Source organism: Pleurodeles waltl, chromosome 6 (genome assembly GCF_031143425.1).
Source record: "Pleurodeles waltl isolate 20211129_DDA chromosome 6, aPleWal1.hap1.20221129, whole genome shotgun sequence".
Lineage (NCBI taxonomy): Eukaryota > Metazoa > Chordata > Amphibia > Caudata > Salamandridae > Pleurodeles > Pleurodeles waltl.
In genome coordinates this window covers 793,632,686-793,657,472 of record NC_090445.1, presented here as the reverse complement: position 1 = coordinate 793,657,472, position 24,787 = coordinate 793,632,686, and positions in this window count along the sequence as shown.

The window sequence follows — 24,787 nt, the reverse complement described above, 5'->3', positions numbered from 1 at the left end:
CTGGGATGCTGTCCCACAGCGTTGACCCTGTCTATGATCCTTTGCCATAGCTCAGCCTTCCTTGCTATAGTGGTGTGCTGCACCTGTGTGCCGAAGAGCTGGGGCTCTACCCTTATAATTTCCTCCACCATGACCCTGAGTTCTTGGTCCGAGAACCTGGGGTGTCTTTGGGGTGCCATGGGGTGGTGTGGATGAGGTGTGGGGTGGTGTTTGTGGTGATGTGCGTGGTGATGTGTGGTGATGTGTGCGTAGATGTAGTGTGGGTGATGATGTTGTGTTCCTGTGTGTGTTGTGCTTTGCGTTCCCTGTGCTCTCTCTCAGTGTATTGCGCCTTCTCTCAGATATTTGTGGTTGTAGGGGTTTGTGGGTGAAGTGGGTGTGTGTTTTATAGTTAATTGGGTGTGTGGGAGTGGAGTTTGTATGTGTATCAGGTGTGTGTATTTCAAATTGTCCAATGTGGCTGTGTTTTGGAGCTGTGTGTGTATTTTGACCGCGGCGGTGTGCACCGCCAATGGAATACCGCGGTTGAAAGACCGCCGCGTGGATTCGTGGGTCAGAATGGCATGGGCGTGTTTGTGTTGGCGTGGCGGTGGAGGTTTGGTCATCTCCAGTTTATCGCTGCCCGCTGATAAGGCGGCCTTCCGTGGATGTCGGGTTTTTGGCGGTTTCACAGTTGGTGGTCAGAATGACCGTGGCGGTTTACCGCGGCCGCGGCGGTAGAATGGCAGACTTCTGACCGGCGGTAAGGGCCTTTTACCGCCGAGGTCAGAATGACCCCCTAAGTGTTTTATGGCTGAAAAGGGTAATGAAGAGGTGGTTCCCAACGGATCGGTCCCAAAAATCCTGTAACTATTTTGGACTCTAGGTTTGAAAATGATCACCCAGTAGAGCACCGTTATGCCCCTGTATATGGCTTCTCAAGGCACTGATGGGTGGGGTTGAGGGTTTTCAAACAATAGCAGCCACTGAGCGCAATGAGCCTTCCATCTGTAGACCCAGAGGCGCAGCAATCTTCAGGTGAGCAATCACCCGATCCCAACCTCTGCGTGTCTCATGCTTCCGCGGCCCTAAGCTATTACGATCACCATTTAAGTTCCCCATATCTAATGACCCCAATCACACCTCCTGGAGTGTACGATCCCACCAGTCCCCCATCCAGTGTATATGTTCCTCAGTCTTCTCCCTCTTCAACATACCCTGATAGTAGTACGGGCGGTAGTGGGTCACAAACTCTAAGTTTGGAACCCCGTCTAGAGAAGAACAGTCCTCTGAAACACCTGTGTGATCGCATTGGACCCTGTTTTTTTGACCCATCCTGGTCCACCCATTCAGAAAGCGGGTATTGCTGTTATCAAAGAAACTGCACCTGGTAATACTCAGGGAAATATAAACCCTGCATCTAATGCCTCAAGTAATGACCCAAAACATGGTGCTTTGGACCACACTAGAGTCCTGGACACCTATATAAAAGAAATACACCAATCTGTTAGAAAGCTAAAATTCAGACAGCCTGAAGACTTTAAAACTTGGGAAGGGGGGTCACAATACTGCATCGTCCAGTGCCGGTCTGAGGGCTTTAACCCAGAGGCTGGCGTTGTGTAGGAGGGAGGTGGTCAAAGCATGTGAATCAGCCACTGCAGAAATAAGTAATATACAGGCGTGACTAGGCACGAGGGGTCGCCTAAGGAGTGTAAGAACCGCATTTATTAATACTAGAGTCCACAGGTCTAAATATAAAAAGAGAACCCTGGATATACTCACTAAAGCTCTATGGTTCTTATGAGCGCTCAAAATCAAGAAAACGCATGAGCTACCCAACAAGTGCATAAAACCCAAAAAATCAACACCCGTAACATATAAAACAACCTCCACTGGGCCTCAAAACATAAAGTTAGGGGAAAATATCACAAACATATGAGTTTTCAAGACCTCAGTCTAGAGCATGGTTACCTCTGAACAACCTGCAAGACCCCATCCAGTACTAGGTGAATTGGCAAGGACACAGCTCGTAAATACATTAAATATTGTTCAAATAGGCTGAGGTTGGTTACCTAAAAACAGCTCGGCTCGTAAGAAACAGAAGTGGGTGCTAGAAACCGTAAGCTTTTAATAAGGAAATTGAAGAAAGCCATACTAGGTGTTACAAGGAGGTATTAAAATATACCAGCACCGAGCCATTGTCAACTATCAGTGAATGATACACCTGTGAGCCCACCATCCTGCAACGATCCTCAACCCGAGGATTAAGAACAGGTGTTTTTAGAAAATGTTATAATGTACAGTCGTACTGTAGAGAGGTTTAACAGCACAGAGCATTATGAGGAATTCCGTTTTGTTAAACTGGATCATTTAAATTCCTCTGATCACGGCATTATAGCTATCAATCAAGCTGTACAAATGCTCATAGAAAGGCTATTACATGTTTTGGATCCTAACAATTTGTTTCAACTACCCTTCCAGGGGCAGACCATTGACAGTCCCTTGTTCGCCAGTCGAACATCCCACAACGTGTTTGACGCTATAGAGTTTCTAGAAAACCTCTCTAGTCTGTTACAAAGTAAGGCTGAAATAGTTGCATATGGCACCTTCAGAGTCATGGACTTCGTTGTCAGGGGTCACGATGGTGGTGTTTCCAGACCGATAAAGAGCATCTTGTATAGTAAGACCACTGGAAAGAAACAAAGATAGCTGGTCAACTTTAAAACAGGGGCATCGAACACATGTCTGTCTGCTAGGATAGCGAGGCTACTGATGGATTGCCCTAAACCTGATGGTTGGGTGCTTGAAATACAGCACAACCGGATGGTTGGTTTTGGGGACATAGGTCTTTTTGAGAACTATTTTGCCATTAGGGTGAAAGTTCTTTACTACAACGGTTCCTGGAAGTACTTTGCGACTGAGGAGCTGATGAAAAACAAGACTGTGTATGTTCTCCATCATGAAAATCACTTTTATGGTATTTTGTACCTGAGAGGTTTTCTAGGAGCCAAGTACGTGTGCACCCATTGTGACCATATCTACAAAACACAGACAGCTCATCAATGTGAAATGCACTGTAAAATGTGCCAGGGAGACAGCTGTATTGAGATCAGGGGCAGAAGGTACGGTGCCGAACTTGTAATATGTTTTGTCATTCGCAAAACTGCTTGAGCATACATAACAGACTTGTTCGCTGTGTTTCTAAAGTAGACTGCAGGAGATGCGGGCGCTACGTCCCCTACGAGCATAAATGCAAAGGGATGAAATGTCCCAGATGTAAGGTATATTGTCACATGGGGCAGAACACAAGTTTTACCTGGTTACAGGGTTCCCTCAGACCTAAATCGAAGACTACATAGTGTTTGATATAGAGTGTACACAGAAGACGGGGTACATCAACCTAATTATATTTATGCTCATCATCTAACTTCCAATGACAGCTGGGAGTTTGAAGGGCGTACGTGCATGAACGACTTCCTCACCACTTTCATGCACTCTGTCACCAGGCAGGTCGCTCCCCCCATCTGCCACGCAGCCCCCTGTGGGTTGAACCTCCGTTGCCGCTTTTGCCGCCTGACTACTCGCTCCCTTTCTTCTGTACCCCTGCGCTTGGCTTCTGTGCCACTTTGTTTTTTCATTCTGTGCCCCTGTGTTTTGCTTTCTGTACTCCTGTGCTCTGTTGTCCATCTCCTGCCGTCTTTTCCCGCCGTTTTTTCCCCGGGTTTTTCCCTCGCCGATGAGCCCCTGCTGCCCCGCCCCCTTCACTCCCATTGGCCGCCCCGCTGCCACCTCCCAGCTGCTCCTCCCTCCCTCTGCCCTCATATGGAGGCGGCGAAGAACCCCTGGAACCGGCACCCCCGCAACGCCAGACTGCACTACGACGCAAGCACCCTCCACGCACTCAACACCAGACGAGACCACCCCTGCTACTGGGCCACCCCGAAACGCACCCAGGGGCCTTTCACCTGCCGGAACTGCAGATTCACCAGCATCCAACCCTCCACACCACCAGCCAGAGAACCCAACCACCTCCGCTGGATCCTCCTCAACACCCACTCCGCTTGCAAGCACGCCATCGAACTTTGGGACCTCCTAGACTACACCACCACTGTCGTCGCCTTCCTGACGGAGACCTGGCTGAACGCCACCTCAGCACCAGACATCGCCATAGCCACCCCACAGGGCTACAAGATCTCCGCAGAGACCGCACCAACAGAGTGGGAGGAGGAATCGCCATCATCCACAAAGACTCCATCAAAATCTCAACGAACACCGAAGACACCCTCACCACCGCCGAGCACATGCACTTCCAGATCCACACCGACCCCAACACCACCCTCAGAGGAACTCTCATCTACAGACCTCCCGGACCCCGCCCACAGTTCAGTGACACAGTCGCCGACCTCATCAGCACCCACGCCCTCGCTTCCACGGACTACATCCTCCTCAGGATACCTGAACTTCCACCTCAAGAACAACAAAGGCGCCAACTCCACCGCCCTGTTCGCCAACCTCACCAACCTCGGACTCAAACAGCTCGTAATGACACCCACTCATGCCGCTGGACACACGCTCGACCCCATCTTCTCCGCAAGCCCCCACGTCTCCTTCAACCACACCACCGAACCACACTGGACCGACCACAGATGTGTCCACTTCACCTTCAGAAAACCCACCACACACCACCGCACCCAACAGCTACCACGCCGCTGCTGGGTCAAGGTCACCGAGGACCAACTGACTACCGCCCTCGCCCTGAGACCACCCACCGACCCAGACACCGCCGCGACCAACCTCACACAGTGGATCAACTGCGCCAACACCCTCGCCCCTCTCAAGACCTCTACAACCAACCACAACAACAAGAAAGCCACCTGGTTCACCGAGGACCTCTGAATCTACAAGCACACCTGTCGGAAGCTGGAGAAGAAATGGCTCCAGGACCGAACACCAGACAACCACACAGCCCTCAAGAGCGCCACCCGCAGACATCACCAACTCATCAGGACCGCCAAGAAAACCGCCTTCAAGGACCGCCTAGACAACAACGCACACAACACCAAAGAGCTCTTCAGCATCATGAAAGAACTCTCCAACCCCAGCTCCATCACCAACGACATCTCGCCATCTCAAGACCTGTGCGACTCCCTGGCCACCTTCTTCCACCGCAAGATCACCGACATCCATGACAGCTTCAACCCTGACCCTCCCGCACCCACCATCGAGTCCACCACCCCTGCGACTACCACTCGCACCAGTCGCCTGACCGTCTGGTCCAGCGTCAGCGACAAAGACACCATCAAAACCATGAACTCCATCCACTCCGGATCCCCATCGGACCCCTGCCCTCACCATGTCTTCAACGAAGCCAGCGCAGCCAGTGCAGCCATCGCGCCCCACCTCCGGAAAACAATCAACTGTTCCTTCGAGACAGCAACCTTCCCAGAAAGCTGGAAGCACGCCGAGATCAACGCCCTTCTGAAGAAGCCCAAGGCGGACCCCAAGGACCTTAAGCACTTCCCACCCATCTCCCTGCTCCCTTTCCCAGCAAAAGTGACGGAGAAGATTGTCAACAAACAGCTGACCCGCTACCTCGAAGTAAACAACATCCTGGACCCTTCCCAATCCGGTTTTTGCAGTAACCACAGCACCGAGACTGCCCTCATCGCCGCCACTGACGACATCCGGACCCTGATGGACAAAGGAGAAACAGCCACCCTCGTCCTCCTGGACCTATCAGCAGCCTTTGACACGGTCTGCCACTGCACCCTATCAGCACGCCTCCATGACGCCGGTATCCAAGAGAAGGCCCTGGCCTGGACTACATCCTTCCCCTCCGGCAGAAACCAGAGCGTCCGCCTCCTAACCTTCCGCTCCAAAACCACCGAGGTCATCTGCGGCGTCCCACAGGGATCCTCCCTCAGCCTGACACTGGTCAATATCTACATGGCCCCCCTAGCCCACGTCGCACAACAACACAACCTCAACATCATCTCCTACACCGACGACACCCAGCTGATCATATCCCTCACCGAAGATCCCCACACCGCCAAAGCTAACCTCCACCGAGGAATGAAGGCCGTAGCCGACTGGATGAAGGACAGCAGACTGAAGCTGAACTCAGACAAGACGGAGGTTCTCATTCTCGGACCCACCCCATCAGCCTGGGACGACTCTTGGTGGCCCACGTCACTAGGCACAGCCCCGGAACCCATGGACCACGCACGCAACCTGGGGGTCATCCTCGACTCCACTCTCTCCATGACCAGGCAAGTCAACGCCGTCTCCGCGTCCTGCCTCAACACCCTCCGTATGCTCCGCAGGATCTTCAAATGGATCCCCCTCGACACGAGAAAAACCGTTACTCAGGCCCTCATCACCAACAGACTCGAATACGGGAACGCCCTCTACTCAGGAACTACAAACAAGCTCCTGAGACGACTCCAACGCATCCAGAACGCCTCGGCCCGACTCATCCTCGATGTCCCCTGCCGCAGCCATATCGCACTCCACCTGAGAGGCCTGCACTGGCTCCCCGTCAACAAAAGGATCACCTTCAAGCTCCTGATCCACGCACACGAAGCACTGCACAACACCGGACCCACCTACCGCAATAACCGACTCAGCTTCCACACCCCCACCCGAAGCCTCCGCTCAGCCAACCTTGCCCTCGCCCTCGCCACAGTCCCCCGCATCAGAAAAACCACCGCCGGCGGCAGATCCTTCTCCTACCTCGCCGCCAAGACCTGGAACACTCTCCCCACCATCCTACGACAGGCCCAGGACCTGCTGGTCTTCAGAAGACTCCTCAAGACCCGGCTCTCCGACCAGTAGCACCCCCCCACCCCCCAGTGCCTTTAGACCCTCGCGGGTATGTAGTGCGCTTTACAAATGCAGTGATTGATTGATTGATTGACTCTAAATTCTACGGGTTCACTATGCTGGTTCATAACTCAAAAGCGTATGACTCCTTCTTTATGTTGCAGACTATGATTGGTGAAAAGATAGCTGTAGAACTTATCACCCAGGGTTCCAAACTGATGTTGGTAAAGGCGATGCCTTTTCAAATAAACTTCATCAATACCCTAAATTTTCTACCCAAATTGAGCAAATTACCAAAAGCCTTTGGTTTCCCAGTGTGCAAAGGTTGTTTCCCCCACTTTTTCAACACCTGGGCCAATCAGAATTATGAAGGGCCCATGCCACCAGCCAACAGCAATGGTGTTGAGTATATGATGCCTGCTGAGAAAGAGAGCTTTCTACAGTGGTACGATGAAAACCGTGAAAATCACTGCCATTTTCAAACAGAGTTGAAAGCGTACTGTTTGCGGCGGATGTAATGATATTACGAAAACCCTGCAACCTTTTGAGAGACATGGTGGTGGAAATTACCAAAAGGGTTAAGGTTTTGAAGCACAATAACTGAACGGTGAAAAAGACCGTACACTACATAGAGCCTTTCCAAAATATCAAGCTGGCTTCCATGTGTATGTCTGTCTACAAACACATGTTTCTGAAGCCCTTCACCATAGCTCTAGTATCACCCAACCTATATAACGGGAAACAGAAGAGCTATTCTATCCCCTCCATTCAAGGGCTCATGTACTTCTCTGACAAGTAAAACATCTTCATTCAACACACCTTACAGGGTGGTGAATGCCAAGTGGGGCCTTATTATCTAGACAGTTACGCTATAATTAACGGTGTGCCTACGGCTTTTGAGTATAACGGTTGTTTTTACCACGGTTGTCCCTGCTGTTACAAGTCCCACAAGTTTAACAGACTGTTGGGCACCAAGTTTGAACACTTACACTGCCGTACTCTGATGAAGGCTGAATATGTTGAAAGCCATGGCTTTGTAATGAGAACCCTATGGGAACATGAGTGGTTAGACATGCTAGCTTAGGATGCAGAACTCACGTCTTTTATTAAGAGGCAACAGTTACCCAAGCCTTTGGAACCCACAACGCCTTATTTGACAGTTGTACAAACGCCATACAATTGCACAGGGCTGTGGGTGAGGGCAAAAAATTACACTATTATGACTTCACAGGCTTGTGCCTGTTTGTGAACAAACAGAAGTTATACCCTATATGCCACCCCACCATCATCTATAGGGACTTTAAGCCCGTAGGTGAATATTTTGGGCTCATTAAGTGCCATATCTACCCACCACAGTTGCTTTACTTTCCGGTTCTAACGTACAGAGTAGACGGCAACCTCATGTTCCCGTTGTGTCGAACCTGCACCGAAAGTAAAGAGACTAATGAGTGTAGACACACAGACGAGCAGTGGGTGCTCATTGGTACTTGGTGTAGCATTGAGGTACAAAAGGCCCTTCAGAAAGGCTACAGACTGTGTAAATTAGTGGAGGTATGGCACTTTGAAAGAAGATCAACACGTCTCTTTTGTAAGTATATCAAATTGTTTCTGAGAGACAAACAGGAGCCTTCAGGCTTTCCTGAATGGTGTGTTGATGCGACCTCTAAGCAAAAGTACATCGACGAGTACCACGCTCATGAAGGCTTAAGATTGACACGCGAGTTCATCAAAGTGAACTCAGTGAGGGGCCAGTTAGCCAAGGTCTGCCTCAACTCCTTATGGGGAAAATTTGCCCAACGTTCAAACCTACCAAACACAACCATAATAACAGATCCTGAATAGTTGTTTAAGTACCTTTTTTCACCTAGGTATGATGTGTCCAGCTATAAGTTTATCGATGATGAGACCGCCACTCTCTGCTGGAAATATGCTAAAAAGTACCCCACAACATGTAACAATATAAATATTTTCATAGTCTGTTTCACAACAGCTTACACTCGTTTAGAGCTTTACAGGGTATTGGATAAACTTCAGGAGCAGTGCCTGTATCACAATACCAACTCTGTTATTTTTGTGAGTGAGGATGGTGATGAAGACCCACCCCTAGGTGATTATCTAGGAGATTTGACCAGCGAATTAGATAAGAATGACTACATAGTAGAATACACTTCATAGGGACCCAAGACCTATTCCTACAAAATGGCAAACAACGCCGTGTGTATGATAGTGAAAGGTATCACCTTAAATGTTAATAAGAGCATTAAAATACATTTTGACAGTTTAAAGGATTTGGCGAATGAATACGCTATATCGAAAGATGGCGATAATAATAAAATCATTGTTGTACAACAGCCCAGAATGGTGCGGTCCAAAAAGCGGTGGGAAATTACAACCCAGCCTTTACATAAAACCTAACAGGTATTGTTTGATAAAAGGGTCCTTACTAAAAACTACAAAACCTTGCCTTACGGTTATTAAAGCTGCATTAGAATACCGAGCCCCCACGACTATGGACACAAGATTGCAACACCCATTCTCCTGCCTTTTAGCATGCCCCTCAAATTGTGGTCTAAGTTATTTTATAACAAAGTTATTAGAAAATGCTCCAAGGTTTTTATCCCAGACTCCGAACAATATTATATGGCTTTATTCATGCTGGCAAGATCTTTACATGGAACTATCTCTAAAGTTCCGCCACATTAAATTTATAGAAGGCATACCCGACACACTCAGCGACGATGCTTTGTTACCTAAGCACCTTATAAACATGGTGATTGTAGACGATCTTATGCGTGAGGGCAGGGAACATCCCGAAATAGAAAAAGTGTTTACCCAATATTCACACCATCGCAATCTAAGCATATGTTACATCGTGCAGAACTTGTTTTACAAGAGTAAGAGCAGTCGTTCTATAGTTCTAAACTCCTCGTACCTCATCCTATTTAAAACCCCCGTGACAAACCTCAGATAACTTTCGTCGCTAAACAGATGTACCCCGGAAACATCCAGTTTTTCTTGGAAGCCTTTAATGACGCTACCAATAAACCTCATGGCTACCTGGTGGTAGACCTGAAACCCAACACTTTAGAAGACTACAGACTACGAGCCAATATTTTTCCACCTGACCTCCCTGTCGCTTACACACCTAAAACCAAATCTGAATCATATAAAAATAATCGTTAAAAAGACTTTTGTAATATTTACACTCCAAGGCTTATAATATGGGGTGCTGACCATGTCGGCACGTCTACGCCGTAATTTAGCCCTCCTAAAAATGCTGGTCACAGCTAGCCCCCAACAAAGAAAGGCCATTCTTTGTATGGCCTCGGACGACTTAGTGGCTGCTATTTCAGGAATCGTCCTAAACACTCTAAAAGGCAATGTTCCTATATCAGAGAGTCAGTTCCATGTGCTGAAGAAGAAGCATACCTTAATAAAAAGCTTAGTAACAAAAGGGCTTCCCTCGTTTCTACGAAAAAACTTGTAAAACTGTCGGGCAGCTTTATAGGAGCACTTCTGGGCATAGCGATTCCTTTAACTATGAATCTCCTAGCCGGGAACTAATGGATTATGCCCAAAAGATGTACTTGGTACCGCGCCAACAGTTGGAACAGTTGGGCCCTTCTACGAACAGCACGTAGGATATACGAAAAAATGAAACACTATACCTAGATGCGGAAATTTTAAACATTTTAAACCGGACTGATTTAAAACCTTATGACGAAGCCGATCTTTACTTAAGAGTTCTTATAAGCCTTCAACATTATTACAAGCAGTGGCAGTCAGAAAAAAACCATGCTGACACTATATACCCCGACTCTGATCCGCCACCACCAGTCCTCACTGCGCCTCAGACTCAACAGCCCCCACATCCAGTAGTCCCATCACCACCGCCCCAGACATCTTTGTTGAAGAAATTTTAAAAAAATATGAGTCAGAGGTACAGAGGTTTGACGCAAATGTTACTAAGTAAAATGGTTGCTTCTAAAGATCTAACCTCGTTGAACGATCGGGGTGAATTCCTCTACAAAGGACAGCCGATTGTTGGGTCTCATATGTACGACCTTGTGAAAGGTTTTACACACCCCAGAACCCTATTGTTCCAGAAAGTGCCTAAAGTCTGGGACCTGTTTCTACAGGCTGCTGCAGAACTCAACGTTCCTTCTACGATCATCTGTAATGCTGAACACAGACGGCTGTTTGAAAGTTTGAAAGATCCTACTTACAGCCCTCCAAGTACTCCACGCCTGTTGTTTTTAAATCAGGCCCTACAGTGCCCGCAGCCCTGCTTATCCCCCGGCTACCCCCCTCATGGAACACATTGCCTCTGCCTATGGAGCCTAAAAAGACATCGTCGAAAAGGAACACTTGGTTACATGTTTGATACTTAAACTTTTTTGAACCTGTGTATGTTATTCGCTGTCTGTGTGTGTATAGTTTTACACCGATTAATGTATTTATTTTCTTTAGTATGTTTAGCTGCTTAAGGCTTGTACTAAAATTAAAAGTAATAAACACTTTTTAACCATTTCACCTCTCTTCTGTCATCTTTTTAACGTGTGGTCCCCGTCGGAACAATGAAAATGTATAGACTGATTTTGAGATTAAATGATTTTATTGTAGACAATTATAGTAGCACATATATAAGGATCACACTGCCTTACACTTTTGACAAACATTGTATTCACACTCACCTGTGTGTGTAACACTCACCTCTCCACACCCCACGAGGAACCTGGATGCCATGGAGCCCGAATTGCAGGTACTGCCGATGCTCATCTTCCTTCTCTTCTATCAGGAGCACCAATGACGGCGGCGATGACCACGGTGAGTACTGCACCTACAACACAGGGGAAGGGTGAGGGAAAAGAGAGTGACACACATATGCAACATGCAACACCCCCACCCCACCCCCACAACACCAATCACACAAAAACATGTGACAACAGTACACATACACCTCCTCACCCCCTGGAAGAACGCAAGGACAAAAGGAATTGATTTGAACTAATGTAACCATGTGAAATCTCATTATCAAAGTTCAAAATCCAGTAAATGTAATTATGTACACCAACTACACAAGTTCGGATAGTGCACCAATCATTGTCCGTGGAACACTGGGCCCAAAATGCATGTCCGAAGCCCACATTAGATACCTGACTGGAAATGGAGAGAACACTGCAGGGGCATCAGAGCGAAATGAAACAGGCACCTCAGGGGGAGGGGGAGAGGGGGGCACCTCAGCCAGATGAATGCACCACGCCACTGCTGCACGAGGGGGCTCCATGCCCATTGATGTATCCTGGGGAGTGCAAAGCCACAGTCTCTCAAGTCTTTCCAGTAGGTGGGTTGCCCACTGCTTTATCCTGGGGAGTGCAAAGCCACAGTCTCTCAAGTCTCTCAAGTGGGTAGGTTGCCCATTGCTTTATCTTGGGGAGTGCAAAGCCACAGTCTCTCAAGTCTCTCCAGTGGGTGGGTTGCCCACTGCTTTATCCTGGGAAGTGCAAAGCCGCAGTCTCTCGAGTGGGTGGGTTGCCCACTGCTTTATCCTGGGGATTGCAAAGCCACAGTCACTCAAGTCTCTCCAGTGGGTGGCTTGCCCACTGCTTTATTCTGAGGAGTGCAAAGCCACAGTCTCTCAAGTCTCTCAAGTGGGTGGTTTGCCCACTGCTTTATCCTGGGGAGTGCAAAGCCACAGTCTCTCAAGTGGATGCCTTTCTCCACTGGTTCTGAAGGGGGCTTTGTGCCCAGAGTGCTTCATCCTGCCAAGGACCGAGGTAATGGATGTATCTCTCCAATGGTTCTGGAGGGGGCTTTGTGCCCAGAGTGCTTCATCCTGCCAAGGACTGAGGTAGTGGATGTCAATCTCCACTGGTTCTGGAGGGGGCCTGGTGCCCAGAGTGCTCCACGTGCAGTGTGGCTGGTACAATTTCCTCACCTGGATGTGTGTGCCACGAGATTACCGAGGTACAGGTAGCATGATACACCATGGAGGCAGCAACATACCCCACACTGCTGCGGCTTCGCATTCCACCTGCAGGTGACAACAGTGATGACAGTAATGCTTCATGGAAGCTGCCCAGGGTCCTGGAACTCACCACCAGCCTCGGATGACTGACCACTGGGGATGGTAGGCATGTCAGCGGTGGTGCCACTGTCCGAGGACTTCGCGGGCCGCTGGCGGTGCTTTTGGCGGTGTCTGTCGTGGTGGTGCTTGTGGCGGGGTCTGTGGCAGGGGTGCTGGCTGCAGGGTCTGTGGCGGCGGAGCAGGCTGCAGGGTCTGTGGTGGTGGTGCTGGCTGCAGGGTCTGTGGCGGCGGTGCTGGCTGCGGGCTCCGTGGCAGCGGTGCTGGCTGCGGGGTCTGTGGTGGCGGTGCTGCCGGCGGGGTCTGTGGCGGTGGTGCTGGCGGCAGGGTCTGTGGCGGCGGTGCTGGCGGTGAGGTCTGTGGCGGCGGGCCATGTGTCAGCACTTGCTAAGGGAGAAAGCAGGATGTCTCCTGCAGCCTCGAACGGCTGCCCACCGGGCAAGAGGCTGGGGACTCTGTTGCAGCGGCTGTAGACGTGCCGGAGGCGGTGCAGGTGGCGGTGCAGGTAGCAGTGCAGGTGGCGGTGTTCGCTGCCGTACAGGTTGGTATGGACGTGGACAGATGGTGTGACACTGGTCCCTCAGTCTGTGCCACCGTGCCCTCTCCTGACCTGCCCTTCAGTTTTTGGCCCTTCTCCACTTTTGATGGTGGCGCAGTTGTCTTGCCACTATCCCCTTTCGTTTTTGCTGACTCCTTGGTGGCTGGTGTTTTCGGCTTCTCCCTCTGGGATGTGGGCACCTTTTTCACCTTGGCAGGTGGCGGAATGTCCCTGCCCTCGCTACGTGGCACACTGGCAGCCCTGATGGTTGGCGCACTCCATGACTCCACAGTTGCTGGCACCACTGTGCCTGGGGATGTGGTGGCTGAAGTGCTGGGCTGGGACCTGGAAAGCCTGGCCCTAGGGGAAGGACAGGGGGGAGGTGAAGGAAAGAGGTCAAGGTTTGCCAGGAAATTGTTTTTAGACACACTGGGAAGGGAAGATGGAGGGGGTTTGGGAGTGGAGGAAGACATAGTGGTTGTAGGAGGTGTACGTCTGCTTAATTTGGGTGAAGGTGCATGGGCTGGAGGCTGTTGTGAGGTGGATGGCTGTTGGGTGGGTGTGTGCCTGTGTTTGTGTACTTTGGGAGGAGGGCTCACAGACACACTGGTAGAGGACACTGGGGATGTGTGAATGGTAGTGGGGGTGGTGAGTGCACATGAGCGGTGTGTGGTGATGGGTGTGATGGTGATGGAGGTAATGGCTGAGGATGTAGTGCATGCAGGTGTGAGTGGAGATGAGACTGGGAGGGAGGAGGGAGACGTGGAGGAGGGGGACACAGTGGAGGAAGTGGATGTTGGTATGTGTACATGGGTATGGTGCTTGTGTGAGTGCTTGTGGGATGTGTGGTGCTTATGTTTGCTTGAGCCACTCTTGTGTGTTGAAGTGTGTGCATGCTGGTCTGATGGTGTGCTTGGGATAGGCTGAGGTAAAGGGGATTGGGTCTGGGCGGAGGAGGTTGGAGGGGGGAGGCTGGACACAGGGACAATGGCTGCCATCAGTGCTGAGGCCAGAGCCTGAAATGCTCTCTATTGGGCCGCCTGGCCAGAATGAATGCCCTCCAGGTATGCATTTGTTTGTTGCAAATGCCTCTCAACACCCTGGATGGCATTCAGAATGGTAGACTGTCCAACAGTGAGGGATCTCAGGAGGTCAATAGTCTCCTCACTGAGGGCAGTAGGGCTGACTGGGGCAGGGCCTGAGGGGCCTGGGGCGAAGGAGATGCCCACCCTCCTGGGTGAGCGGGCACGGGACACACGCTGAGGGACGGTGCTGGTAGGGGGGATGGCGGCTGTATCTGTTGATGCGGTGGGCACAGAGTGGCCCACCACAGCAATGGAGCTCCCATCAGAGGAGGAGTCGCTGACGCTGGTCTCTGCTCCTGTCCCTACTGTGGAGCTCCCCTCACCCTCCATCCCACTGGTGCCTTCAGACTCCGTTGCTTCGCCCTCCTGGGCCAAATGGGATGCAGCTCCCTCCTGCTCCTGTGCTAGTGCTCCTCTGCCTGATGATGCTATTGCACACAAGAACAGGGAGACCACAAAAAGGGGGGGGAACAGAAGAAAAACATGTTCAGTGCATGCAACACCACTACCTTTGGCGGACACAACAGACAGTGAGCAGCCCTCTGCACTAAGCCATGCACTTATAGTTCATAGATTTATCACATGCCCATGGGGTACGAGGCCTAAGCCCACTTGTTGCAAACCTGGAAGTCACAGGAGCCTGACTAGGTGTAGATGGTTCTAACCACTAGTGGGGTTGGGGTGCCACATAGCCTGCCTCACAAGGGACCTGGCCTACCAAGATCGCCCTGGCCTGGGGGAACCCACTGGCCACCTCCCCCGCCCACACACCTCGTAATGGGCGCAAAGTCAGCTGAATGAGAGTGTACTCACCTCCTTGTGGCTGCTGTGATGCCCTCAAGCGCCCATCCAACTCCGGATAGGCCACCGCCAGGATCCGGAACATCAGGGGGGTCATGGTGCGACGGGCACCCTTCCCACATTGGGAGGCCGTCCCCAGCTGGGCCTCCGATGTCTTCTTGCTCCAGCGGCGCAGGTCCTCCCATCTTTTCTGGCCGTGGGTGCTCCATCTGTGGTGGACCCCCAGGGTCCGGACGTCCTTGGCGATGGCTCGCCAAATACCCTTCTTCTGGTGGGCGCTGACCTAGAGGAATGGTACAGGGGAAAGGAAAATACTTACCCGTCCGTGTCATCATACTCATTGCCCCCCGTTCCCACCCTTGCCCTGACGCACATACACTCACCATTCGCACATGCAGCCCTAACCCCCCCCCATGTATCTTCCATCCACACCACTCAAAACAGGCATTGCCCATGCAGCATGCTCACAGTGTACTCACCTGTTTGTCTGGAGGACCGTACAGTTGCGTGTACTGGGGAAGGACCCCATCCACTAGTTTCTCCAACTCCTCCGAAGTGAAGGCAGGGGCCCTTTCCCCAGACACATGAGCCATTGTCACTTCCAGACACATGTCACAGCAGCACTTGCAGTGTAGGTCCTCTCCTGTTGAAGGTCAGGTATCAAGTGAGTGAACAGACAGCAAATGACGGTCCCTTCCGCGGTGGTGTGTATCGTCACCGCTGGAGTACATCATCATTGGCTCCTCAGACCCATGGGGCCCAATGTTAACCAATGCAGAATTGCGCCGCGCTCTTCGACCATCCACCGTGACGGTGTACAACGCCAGCGCAGTTACCTCATATCCCCTTGTCCCACCTTACAGGTCAGGCAGCCGCCATTTCAGGGGGCAACATTGCGGATTAATAAATTTGTGAAAATGACATTTTGTGATACCTTAGTGTTGGCTGACTCTCTGCTCACTGTTCTCCTCCATGGGGCACGTCTGCTGGGGCAGGTGATGAGATGGCGGCATCCTCCGGTGTACAGACCGCTGGTGGACCTGTCGACAATGGAAGAGAGACACATAATAGTCACATACAGATTTGATTGTGCAACAATCCAGGAACTGTGTGCCCAGTTGTAGCCAGACCTGATGTCAGCTATCCGCCATCCCATAGGGATACCCCCTCTAGCGCAGGTCCTGTCAGTACTCCATTTCCTGGCAAGTGGTTCCTTTCAAACAACAGTGGCCATTGCATCAGAGATGTCCCAGCCAATGTTCTCTAACGTGTTGTCCAGAGTGTTGTCTGCCCTGCTGAAACACATGCACAGCTACATTGTGTTCCCTCAGGTGGAGGATCTGCCCACAGTGAAAGGTGACTTCTATGTCCTGGGACATATCCCCAACATCATTGGTGCTATTGATGGGACACATGTGGCATTAGTACCCCTCCCGCAGGAGTGAACAGGTGTACAAAAATAGAAAAATATACCATTCGATGAATGTGCAGATGATGTGTTTGGCTGACCAGTAGATCTCCCATGTGAATGCAAAGATTCCAGGCTCAGTGCATGATGCTTACATTTTGAGGAATAGCAGCATCCTTTATGTGATGGGGCAACTACAGAGGCACCGTGTGTGGCTAATAGGTGAGGCCAAGGACCCAATAGAGTGTGAATAGGTGTCTGGGTCTGGGGTTGTCCCTATGGGTTAGTGTGTATCTAGCACTTGTCCCTCGATATTTGCAGGTGACTCTGGTTACCCCAACCTGTCATGGCTACTGACGCCAGTGAGGAATCCCAGTACAAGGGCAGAGGAATGCTACAATGAGGCACATGGCGAACTAGGAGGGTGATCGAACGAACCTTCGGCCTCCTGAAGGCCAGATTCCGGTGCCTCCATATGACAGGTGGTTCCTTCTACTACTCACCAAAGAAGGTGTGCCAGATAATCGTGGCCTACTGTATGCTGCACAACCTGGCTTTGCGACGGCAGGTGCCTTTTCTGCAGGAGGATGGGCCAGCTGGTGGTTTGTGGCAGCTTTGGAGCCTGTGGATAGTGAAGAAGGGAAAGCAGAAGAAGAGGATATCGACAACCGAAACAACATATTCATGCAAGACTTCCAGTGAGACACAGATAAGAAGATGTCACTGCCTCTCACATCTCATACAATTTCAGGAGCTAGCATAAGTCTGTCATTTTCACTCTGTGTATGGACCCTGACTTGTCCCTTTGCCTTTCCTTTTCACAGATGTGAACACAGTTTAGCGTCAAAAAGGTTAGCGCTGACTAGTGCCATTTTTTAATGCCATTTTGGCATCAAATTTATACTTTGACGCTGTGTGGCACTAAATAATGTTTAGAGTCATTTTTTCAGACATTATCCATTGCGCCTTGTCGTTAGGCAAAATGACGTTAATGACGGAAAAATTACTCTAATCAGGTTTACAGGTAAACACGTCGCAAAACGGAAATGCACAGTTTTTGCCCGCAATATCGTCAAAAAGAGACGCTAATGGAGAGAACAGTGCAAAGGAGCCCCAAAATGGATTTAGGAAGCCAGGAAAGCCCCCTGGGAGACCCCATTCAACCAGGAACCAACCAGGAGGACACAAACAAGATCCAGGGGACGGAGAAGAAAAAAGAGGAAGTGTTGTTTCAGTGCAGAGGAGCAGTAAATGCTGGTGAGAGAGGTGATAGAGCATCAAAATCAACTCTTTATCACCTCTAAATTGTCGATTGGAAGGAAAGAGGAAGCAGATTGTGGATAAGATCAACAGTGTGGCAGAGGTCAGGAGAACTATGACTGAGTGCAAGAAATGGTGGCATGCCTGCAAGAGAAGGACCAAGGAAAAAAAGGCAAGGAAAAGGAAGGCAGCACTGCAAACTGGAGGTGGGAGTCCAGCACTGCAAGTGGACTTGGACAAGATGGTTGCAGCAGTCATCCCGGAGGAAATCGCGACAGGGATACAAGGACAGGACAGCACAGAATACCAGGAAACATCACAAATGCAGGGAAAGTTGCATGGGTGAAATATGCGCTTAAATGTCAAGTGCAAGAAGTGGGAGGCACATAGGACTCATACAATGCATGTCAAAGGAGCACAGAAGGATACAATGCACATTAAGCAAGTTGCACCATGCCAACATAAGCTACACATGTCCCTACGCCTTTGGAGTGCCATGCACCATTGACACATACACAACCTGGACATATTTAGAACACCCGGCCTAAATACCTACATGTACAAATGCAGCACATGGGATGGATAGCATGTATAATCACTGTGCCACTGGTTGTGACATCACAATATCCCTTGCATGTAGTCACATCAACCCCACTAACACGACCAAGACCTGAGAGACCAGGTAGTCAGTCAACACAATTTATTGGGTTATTTCATAGTGGTGTCCCTTGCAGTAACACTTTTCAACTGCCTTGCCTCAATGCCCAAACAAATGTGTGCTGCATCTCACAGCACACAAGTCATTGCAACTGTGCCAACAGTACCCAGGCATGTGCTGGTAGCATCACCAAACCACACATAGACAACACATGCACATGAGACAGCCATCCCTACATCTCGCAGTCAGGGTGTCCCATGGGTGCATGGAACGAAAAACTCAACAGGTGCTGGGGGAATAGCAGGATGGACCGGCATCATTGACAACATGCCACTACCCAGTCAAGCTAAACTGAAGTTGTGTTCAACCACACATAATGATGCTGAACTAAAATGTGCCACTACAGTAAATATGTACCACACATAGCAAACAGTAGGTCACAACAGTCACAGGCTGAGCCAACAACTATTTGGGAACAACCATGTCAGACACATGGGAATTGGGAAATAAACACACACATAGAACACATGGGGTATGTTATCACATAATGGTGGCTAATTCCACATCAACGGGCGAGGTATGGTGCACGGGCAAGCCTGGTATTGGTAAGACTGCGACTGCAGTGTACCCTTTGCACTTGGCAGTATGAGTCACACGTTGGGATGGACATGGTAGCTCTGTGGGGCACTTACTAAACATTATAGATGGATCAAATAGAGTCAGTGCCAGTTTTGGCCTGCATTGGGTGTAACAGGACACGCTGCATTCAGTCCTGCAAATCAGGCAGTGGAAAGGTCAAAGGGACAAGGTATGGGACACCCTGCACTGCCCATGCCAAATGCTTGGGCTGTGCAGTGGCACCCAGGGGCACACCACACGGTATCACCAACAACCATTTCATTGGGGTTACACCGCCATACAAAGGATGGTGGAAATGTTGAAACATATCTGGAGGGTAGTGTTGAACGTATCACTGATCTGGTGTCAAAAGACAGATGCATAGCCAGTCTGTAAGCTGCTGGTAACCTGCCATGTCCAGGCCATTGGCCCATGGGGCATTCAACAATGCAATAGTTGGCACTACCACCTGTGGTGTTGGTGGTGGTCAATTACACAGTGGCAGTCAGGTGCCCCTTGGACTGATGCACATGATATATGAACTTGTCTCAGGCCCTGACCTAAGTACAACTCCTGTGAATTGGCTATGTCCATCGACACATTTACCATCAGGCACTGCCACATACAGAATGATGTACACAGAAGAAATTTCATAACCATACTGTCGATCCCTGGGTTCAACCCTGTGCTTTTGTCAAATGAGCTGTACTGTCACCATGCTGCACTCATGTATCATAGTGCAATGAGGGCGGCATTGAGGAGGGGCATAGGTGTTTACTAAGGCAAACAACCTACACAGACAGGAGTTGAAACAGTACTCTGCCCGGTTTATGAGTGCTATGCAATGTAGCACAAAAACACAAACGACAAAATGAGGAGCCATCAATGGCAACAAGAGCACAGTATCCCAAGAATGCTATCTCTGGGGCAGTGCAAGGTCTCAGCACAGCATGAGTGTATGTGAAACATATAAGACTGTGAAAAGTGAAAATAGCTATGCATGGTGCTGTGGCATGAGCACAGCAACACACATTGCAAGGCCTCACCATGCACGTGGATGCAAAGGGAGGGTAGAACAAGATAAGAGGGTGTCAAGCCACAATAAGAATAGACAATACAATTAGAAGATATGATGGAGCCAATAGTGGCAACTGGGCTTCCATTCATGTGACATGCAGGTGGGGCACAGGGCTGTAGACTGCAGCTATGATGTACTGGAACAATCCTTTGGAACTAATGGGCGCATCATAGGCCCCTAGTGCCACAGGAGTGTCACTTTCACTGACACTCCTGTGGCGCTAAGCACTGCGATGTATTGACAAGGTAGTGTTAAACCACTTTCTGTGGCATTATGTCACCTTGTAAATACATACCCTCCTTATCATGACTGTGCATGGAAGGTGGTGCAATGGGTGTTGCTGTGGGCGTGCCACAGCAACACCCATTAAATTATAATGCTGCCTCAGATAAATGGAATATTGACAACTTGAGGAAGGGCCAAAACTCTAATGCCAGCCCCAGGGGTGGCATTAATAGTGTGCAACGTGGATGAATACATTTGTACCTACTCCTTTTCTGATTTTCCAATGTGTGCTGCATTCTGCACAATGCATAGGAGGAGCAAAATTCCAGAAATGATTGTTTATGAGCGTAAAGGTGTTCCTTCATGCAGATAAACAATCATATCTACAGCTCACACAGAAGTGCCAAAGAGCCATTAGTGATTGTTAATGTGAAGGAAGGGACACGTTCACGCACATAAACAATCACACCCTTCAACGCATACATCCTTGCACAATGGTGCAAGGATGCCTGCGATGACCCTTGCAGATGAATCTTGCACCAGCGCAGGTGACAACACAGGGGTGCCCCGTATGCACTTACATATGGAGCATCCTTGTGTTACCAAAGAGACGCAGCACGGTGCTGATTATTTGTGCTCAGCACCGTGCTGCATCACAGTTACATCAACATGGGCCTAATATGACAATGAGCCTCAAATATTAAGTCAGTGACGTGACTTGTCAACTGCCACAATACAGATATACTGATTTTACACCACCTCATTGCAGAGGATGATGGCTCTCCTGTGCATCTGCCTGTCCTGGAGTACCCTGATGACCTGGATGACCAGTTGGCACCTATCAGCCAAGAGACCCTCCAAGAAGTCCTTGTAAACCTGCAAAAAACACCTTCAGTTGCAAGGAGGAGTAATGAAGTAGCAGACATCCCACAGGCCCAACTTAGCACCCCATAGTACAACCTGCCAGCATCGACACAGCAGAGGACTCAGAGGACCCAGGCACCAGTTTTGAGAGGACAGTGGTAGGAGTCCAGTGGGAGCTAGCCAAGGAGGTGCGGGTGGGGATGCAAACTATGGCAGCCAGCCTTGAGGGGATGCGGACGTGCATGGTCACAGCAATAGAACAGAATGCAGCCAAACGACGCACACACTCACCAATGCCTGGAGCCCAGTAGTGTCTGAGGGATATAGCTGCTGCCATGAGGGAGAGGCCACAACAACTGCCCTCCCAAGCTAGCAGCAGCGTGCTTGAGGACAAAATGGACTCCATGCCCGGAAATGGTCTTTGTCAGGGCAGCCTACCACAGGGATGTTGCAGCTATACTTAAAAAACAGCCGTTCCTCCTTGCTGCAGTGATGCCATGTGTAGTGCCACAGATGGCAGCTTCCGGGAATTGGGAGTCAACATCTGCAACCACTTAAGTGTGTGTGTGACCCCTTTACCTCCTCACTACCACCACCAAAGGTAGAATAGGCATCACACACATTGGAGGATGAAAATGTGGAACAGATCATCTTCAGCTGTAGGAGTGTCTGATAGCACCATCCCATGCCACATGGGCATTGTTTTCCTTAGTCCTGTGCTTGACTTCATGCCAGAGTTAGCACTGTTACAAATATGCACTCATCCTCAACACAAGGCTTTCTGCTAAGGAATGCTATTCTCCCTAACTTTTCAATTGGCAATTTATGTTCCCCTGCACTGAAAGACACTTTACTCAAACATGTCCCATGACATTTCCCTCAACCCTGGACTTGTGTTGTGTCACAATTGGATGGATTTCACTGATGGGGTCACAGACCTGGACATTGCATATATATTTGGTACTGTTACACTTGTAAGTAAACACCACCTACACAACCAGCATGTTTATGTGTGTTGTGACACATCTACTATGCCTAGAATTTGTGATGTGTGTAATATGTCTCAAGTCACAGAGTGTCAGTACACGAGTGCATGAATATGTGGGTACATGTCTATGCACATGGTACCTACATGTTGTGCGTCGATGTTGGCCTCATCCCCTATAAGCAATTAACTGAATATGATATACATGTTTAATACATGTATGCTACATCCACTACATACTGCAGGAATGGGTGTGAAACTGTAATCTGGCAATATCATCAGCTGGGAGTACCAGTAGAACACATTGGTGTGAAACAGAGGGACTCAAACTCATCTATTTATGCCACTGGTTAGTTTAGCAGGATAGGAATGAAATGTAGGCTGTTGTAAAATGTCCCACAGTGCTCAACATTCAAAAACAAAACCCATACAATGTCAGCTAGATTACCACACCTACCTGTCCTTTAAATGGTCAACATAGTCAGCTTGAGGGATGAGTACAATGGATGGCAGGTGCACAGGTAAGTAGATGTGTTGTAGCTGCCAATGCAACAGATCACTCATAAGGAGGTGTTGAACATGTCAAGAGAGGGATTTGGATGCAGGACGGAGTCCCCAGGACAACACACAATTTTGACTGTACACCCATGGGAAGACCCTGAGACCCAAGCATATGACACATGAAGTAAAGGAGTACCCAATAATATTTATTATGATTATGAAAGAAACAAAAATAATTTATTAACACCTATCCTAATCTAACCTATCCTAACTATACATTAGCCACAACAGACCCTAACTACCCCATGCTACACTTACGTAACTCATTTAACAACACACTCTAAACATTCGCCCCTCACCCCCCTTGCACATGCAGGACAACATACACTAAACTACACATTTACTAACTATGGCTGAACAAATATGTATTTTTGGGATTTTTGTATTAATAAACACATCACCCCCCACCCATCCATATAGTAAAAATTAGAAGTAGAAAACCCACCCTCAAACCTACTTATCCTAACTAACCCACTAACCTACTCTAACCTACAACTAACTCCCTAATAACTACAAAAAAAAAAAAAAAGAGGAGAGGAGAGGAGTGAACTTGGGAGGCGTGACATCATGTCATTCAGAGGTTGGCCCATTTAAGTCTCTTCTTAATGTTCTTGAGGGCCTTTGTATTTTTTGCCACCTTCTTTTCAATGGAGTCCAACTTTTGGAGGACCTGTTGTACATCCCTCTGTAAATCAATGTTGGCACTCATGTCCATGACAGCAGACGTGGGTGGCTGTGGTATGGTAGTAGAGGATGCAGCAGCTGGAGCAATAAGTGTGTTGCCAGCTGTAGGCCCCTGCACAGCTGTGGTGCTTGGTCCAGACTGTGTGAGCAGTTTGGGTCCCCCTTGGCTGAATGCCTGCCACTGACCAATGGATCGCTCCAAGAGATAGCGGCGTGCCATTCTCCTGAACCCAGATTCCACTGCCAATATGTGCCTATAGCACACTGCCCTCTTCTGGAAGGCATGGAGTTGGTTGTTATTCATGTTGGCAGCTGCTAAAGTGAGACAGGATACCATCAGTATCAGCAATGTGTGGAGTATGTACAGTAAATTAGCTACTATCAACATCGATTTGCACTCCTACTCATATTCTGGATGACATAATGGCCCTGATTGGTGAAACGACAACTCTGCCTTAACACTATTTCCTTGACACCTCAGCCACCCACAACAGATTATGAATCAAACCAAGTTAGATCTGCTTAGTTTTTGTACCATGTGTTGGCAGTGCTAAGGTAGCTTCAAAATAACATTGATCAGCACCACTATTCCTCATTATCTGTGTCAAATTTTATAAACTAAATCACCAGAAACTTGCATCTGTTATTGGAATTATGGAATGCTGCTGTTAACCATAAGGGTTCAGTGTTGATAGGTACACATGCAAGCCTGATCAAAATGACTGTCTCCTACACTGTCAGCACCACATCTACCTACAAATTTGTTGTTCCCACCCCCTGTGCCTCAGGGGGTATGGCCATGCAGTTCAACGGCTCAACTGTCCAGGTCATCCACCAATGCATGCCCACTCATACATGGAGTCAGGAAGTGGACCTGCTAGGTGATGACAGAAATGAAGTTGGTATCCATAGTATCGCGTAGGCTCTCATTATACTAATGAGACTACTGGATTTGAGTGGCAGAATCACTTGCACTGTGTGGGACTGAGTCTAACCCACTACAGGTGTCACCTGTCGACCTAATCTGGGTTTTGCTCCAGCTACCTAGCAGTGCCTCATCTCCACCCAAGAGCAGGGATGATTGGGCAGCCGAGCGCATGACACAATTGATTCCTCAGGAAAATCGTGGTCACTCA